Genomic DNA, 6084 nt, shown 5'->3' on the forward strand with positions numbered 1-6084 from the left:
TTAAACAGATATATTAAAAAGATCCCCATATGTCCCAATAGGAATAAAACCATTTAAACCATTTAGGAATGTTTTAGAAAATCAAAAATGCATCAGAGATTGGACAAAATATATTGACGTTGAAATGTTTTTGAACATTTTGATGTCCAATGTGGCAGCCACATTAATGAAGTAGAGATAACAGGTTATCATGTCTCAGCTTTGGGATTTACCAAGGTATCAGCATACATAATAATCAGTTTTATTAAGCAAAATACATCAGCAGTTATTAGCGGAGACAATTTGCTTACTGCAGTGCCTCCTAGTGGTCAAATGACACCAAATGTTTTCCAAATATCATCCTCAGGAAGGAGTCCAGAGTAAATATACCTAGTTGGGTTTCAACACAAAGCGTTGCTGAGATTGGCCTGTGAAAAAATGTTAAACCTTTCAATGAAATCCAATATGGCGGCCGCATAAATTAGGTTGACATGAGAAATTGCCATGTCTCAGACTTGGGACCTCTCACACTAACACCAGACACGATAATTTTTTTTTTTAAGCAAACACATCACCAGTTATTAGCCAAAACGCATTTTTGATTATTTGCAGCGCCCCCCCAGCTGTGAAATTGAAGGCAAATCTTTGGTGCTTCCTCAAAATGTGGTGCTCAAAAATTTGGTTTTGATACATCAAAGCATTGCTGAGTTATGACCTCACTTCCTGTTTGGTGACTTTGCCACCATTTTCGATTGACTGTAATGGACGAATGCTTTTGTCTCTGTCTTGGGATCTCCCAAGATATAACCACACACAATAATTATTTTTGTAAGGCAAACACATCAACAGTTCTTGGGCTAAATGTGTTTTACTTATTGCACCGCCCCCCCCAGGGGTAAAATGACTCTTTTTTTTTGCACGTCCTCAGGAAGGGTTATTGAGTCTATGTACAAAGTTGGTGTCGATACATCAAAGCGTTGCTGAAATATGACCTCACTTCCTGTTTGATTGCCTGTGACAAGCCCTTTCTAAGATCAAAAATTCAATCCGTTGTGAGGCTTGGTCTGAACATCATCAGTGCCAAATTTGGTGAAGATTGGAAAATTGTGTGGAAAATATTTTACTTTTTCATCAGTGTGGAGCACAAAGGGTGAGTAGAAGTCTGTGTATGCAAGGACAGGGAAATGGACCAACAAGTCAACAAGCCGTTTTAGGATGTTTGGGTGTTCTTCTGACAACGTCACTGGTGCCCTGGATGACAGTTCAGCAGTTTTCTTCCCTTTGGATTGACTTGTTGACCCAGCTCTGGAAGGATTGTACTTCACCTGCAGTAACCCCTATAGCGGTTTTGCAATTCTTGAGAAATCTTGAGTGTAGGTCCTGCAGTAGCTCAAGAATCCCATAAGTTTGTGGTCATCGCCTACAGTAGTTGGCATGTTCTCCTTTAGCGCTACAACTGCATTGAAGTCAGTCAGCTGACACTAACCTGCCTATGTATCATATCTCAGGCTTGAAGAGCTCATACTTAGTTGGCCTCAACTTCACCCTATGATAGTTTAATGCCTTAAGAACTTGTTGTAATCCCTCCACATGTTCTTCAAATGACTTGGCATAGCATAGGATGTCATCAAGGTATGGCAAGCAGCACTCGTCCCACAGTGGGGAAAGTACCTCCTCCATACCCCTCTGAAATGCTGCCAGGGCATTCATCAGGCCAAAGGGAATCCTTGTCTACAGCCATCCTCGATCAGCCGATACAGGAACTGCTGGGATATCTCCTGTTCTTGTTGCTTGCCACACATCAGCTCCTAGAAGAGTTCAGTGCCATTTTTCTCACCAAGGTGTGACTGTAGGAAGCTTTTTAGTTTGAAATTTCATCCTTAATCACTAACATGTCATTAGTTTTCAGGTTTCACAGCTCTCAGAACACTTGTTTTCATCCTCACAATGGCCTTCTCTCAGTCCCTCTTCAATCTGCAAGACTACTGTAACTGATGCCTGACTGTAGGTCACCGACCTTCCCCCCATGAATCGTGAACTCTCTTCTTTGGGCAAGGGGTATGTCCCTGAGAGACAACATGTTTTGACTGTTCAGGGTGCTGAACTTGACTATCATATACCATAGGGGGATGTAATGTGAATGGATTTCTTGTGATGAATGTGACATACCCTGATCTTCCTCCCCATGGAATGCTTCATAACATACAGTGGCTTCAGAAAGTATTCAGACACTTTCACTTTTTGCACACTTTATTGTGTTGTAGATTAAATTTTGCCATGTTACAACCAATCTACAACCAATAACCCATAATGACAAAGCAAAAAAATTGGAGATTTTTGCAAATTTTAAACTGAAACCACTCATTTACAGTATTCAGACCCTTTGCTGAGGCACCCTTTGAATTGAGTGGATATAGTTTAGAAAGGCACACACCTGTGTCTATAAGGTCCCATAATTCACACTGCACATCAGGACAAAAACCAATCCATGAAGTCCAAGGAAGTCCAGTCCAGTCTCTGTAGATCTCTGCGATAAAATTGTGGCATGGCATAAGTCAGAGCAACGGTATAAAACCATTTCTATTTGAGCTTTGAGTGTGCCCAGGAGCACAGTGGCTTCAATAATTGTGAAATGGAAGAAGTTTGGAACCACCAGGACTCTTCCAAGAGTTAGCTATCCAGCCAAACTGAGCAACTGAGCAAGAAGGGCCTTGGTCCATCCATTAGGCTCTAAATGCTACTTGCAGTGTTAAGAAATTCACGTTCATACAGGAGCATATCCAATATGCAGACGCTTTCGTTCTACTTGAGTACATGCCCCATGACGTCCTGAAGCCTCGTTCCTTTGCAGCCCCTGTGCCGGATGGGGGTACATGTCCCACACCGCCCTACTGCAGCACATGTTTGCCTGGAGCAAAGGGCACCTGGCACATATGAGGGTTATTAGGGGGATTAACATGTGATCGTCTTTGGCCATGTGACCAGTCAGTTAAAAAGGTCACCTAGGATTTATTTTACCATCTGTCGTTTTATTACAGTACATTTTTTTTGTAAAGCAGAGTAGCAGAGAGGAAAAGCATTTTAAAAAGGCACAAACATTACAGTTTAGCCCTCACTATTGAACAGAGTTTTCCTATTGGGTGGTTTTTCAATAATTACGACATAGACAGCAGCCCCCTTATAGGTTCGGGTGCTCAGGTTGCATTCCTCAATAATAAAGAAATGTTCATCTCTACAGCATTCAGATACTTTTCTGTACTCATTTGAACATTGCCTGGTGCAATTGAGCCAATCAAGAGGACCAAAAGGCATTGCACCAGGGTTTGATTCCTTTACACCAGAGAAGCTCAGTAAAATGTCATCCAAAACAATTAAGTATTTGACACCAGTTGAAATCTGGAATCCAGAGCCAAAGATGAACATTAGCAGCGCAGCCAGTTGGTGTCATGGAGAGAGCAGTGCAGTCACGGTTATGGGTTATTTTTGGACTTACAGTATATCAGTGTTACTGTAAAGCCCTGGCCCTGCAGGATGGGGGACAGCAATTGCACAATCGCATCTGCTGAGCTCCCAGAGCGGCAGCATGAGATCACAGTGATGAAATCACACCACACATCAATGTAGCACCCACAACCCCCCTCACCCCTTCCACACCTCCCAATCCCAGGGAAAGCAGAACTGCCCTTATCAGCCCCCCTGAAATCTCTACCTGATCCTACACTCACCCCACAACTAAATTCCAAGCTGGTGTGGGCCAGTGTGGGGCCTGGTTCCATACTCTCTCACATGTATGCGCCCAAATTAGGTCATCTATCAAAGGCATGTGTTTCTGCAAGATCATCTGACCACTTGATGAAGACCTCTGAAAACCAACAAGAAAACTAGGCTGGGTTGACAGCACCTGGTGCCAAGCACTCACTCCATTCTGCATCCTGGTACCACCTCCTCTCAAAATGGGGGCAGAAAGGAAAAATACGTTTTTGAACACCCAGGGAAAGAGTACAGGTGGACAGCATGGTGAGAGCCACTGGTAGTGTTGTCTCACTTAGAAGTACAGACACCTTTCTGAAGCAGAAAACAGAAGAAATAAAAAGGAAGTCTGGGACACACTGTGACATCATCATACTGTAACCAGGACACTTGAAGAACACTGCTGTGGTTTGCTGGTGGTTTCCTCTTTAAAATAGAAATAATTGCAATATCTACAATGCTAATGTGGCTGACTATAAAGCAAGCCATTAAATAAGTGTTCTTTTCACTGTAGATGCTTATTATTTCAGATAGTATTATCAGCAAATATTGTGGGTATTTAGGAAAACCCTATAGTCACTCAGTTGGGCAAGCTTGATTTCTTCCAAGACACGGTGTCAGGATAACAATAATGATGGGACGTACTTTACGCAGCTGCTAAAACTATTTGTAAGAATCTACTTACAATAATGTCACTTATTCATTCCTGCACTTTGAAAGAAACATCACAATACAAGATATACAATGTATTTTCAATGTCATGTTTTCACTGTGTAATCAATATCTAATCATTATTATATCTGAGCTTACTGCTCTGGCCAGTATTCCCTAGAGCGCACAATGTTTTGTGCAAACATTTGTGACAGAATTCTATTCAACATTTAGCAACATTTTCCAGGAATGCTAACAGTTCATTTCTAAACACGACTGTGAAGTCCTGAGTTTGATCAAATTTTATTTCCCAATAAAAATAGAGCCCCCCCTGCTGAAAAAAAAACAGCTCAGGTTTTGAAACAGCTGGTAGCTGGTTGACCAGTTAGACCACCTCTATACTCAACATGGTTTGGCCAGCTCAAGCTATGTGTTGAAACAGCTGGTAGCTGGTATTTCAAGCTAGTCATAGCTGGATTTTACACTAGGGCTATTAAATGCTGAACATTGTTCAGAGAGAGAGAGAGAGAGAGCTACAGCTCATTCCTGCAGAGAACAGTGCTTTTGCAGTACAGTTTGTGGAAAAGCTCCACATCTACCCAGAATGAGATTAATCAAAAACGGGAACTTGATCAACAAATTGAATGTGACCCCATACCCCTGGCCTGCTGTTCTTCCACAGCTTACTCTTATGGAATAGGGACATTTGCAGTCATGTCTCCTTGGGAAGGCATTTGTTTCTTAAATAAGATGTGGAAAAAGCTGCACCTCTCCAAACGCCCCCTACCCTGATGAACGCTCGTGTAAGCCTCATGTAGAGTTGATAAAGACACTCAAGAGCGGAACCCACATGTTTGCAGGGTGCAGCTCTTCCCTCCATGTCTGGCTTCCACTGTCACTCTGACTGACAGCTTAGCGACTCCTTTCACCTTATGGGCATGGCGGTTACGCTCGCTGGCCATTGGTGTAAAAAGGGCACAGTGGGTTTTGCCTTCTGATGATTGGTGTAAAACGGGTGGCGGGGGTTGAGTTCACTGGTGGTTGGTGAAAAAAAGGTGCAGTGGGTTACGGTCGCTGGTGATTGGTGTATAAAGGGCTTGGTGAATTTATGACTGTGCTGATTGTAATTTTGTGGTTGGCTGGTTTTCTGATAGAGGTCGGCACTGAATCCGGGTGTTCACAGCATTGAGCCACGCTTCATCAGGATCTACGCAGTGGCCAGTCACGCGCCTGAACTCCCACCCCTGATGGGTTATGAGCTGGCCCGAGAGAGCTCCCCTGCAAAGGGATTCGCTGCAGAAGTCACCTGACCTGACGTCCGGGGCTTTGCGGCTGCGCACTCTTCGCTCCGGCGGAAAAGACCGGAGCGATGGGAATGCTTCCACGCCTCCTCACAAAGCTCCCCCCAGAAGGTTCTCCCGCCCGGCTGAGGCAGAGCACAGAGCTACATGCCATGGGGATTATGGGAAATAAAGATATGGTTGGCACCTGTTCAACTAATCACAGCTACCAGCGGGTGCGGAATCGGCACAAACCCAGTTACACGCTCCCTGCCACGCAGGTACCACTGTGCCCCTTATTAGAAGAGCCCCGTTGCACCAGAGAACATCTGACTGCACAGGCCAAGAATAAACACGCAGACGATAATGCTCTTCTCTCATTCTATAAAATATAAATCCATAAATATGTCAGGTATTTCTTTTT

Source organism: Conger conger, chromosome 3, assembly GCF_963514075.1.
Source record: "Conger conger chromosome 3, fConCon1.1, whole genome shotgun sequence".
NCBI classification, from domain to species: domain Eukaryota; kingdom Metazoa; phylum Chordata; class Actinopteri; order Anguilliformes; family Congridae; genus Conger; species Conger conger.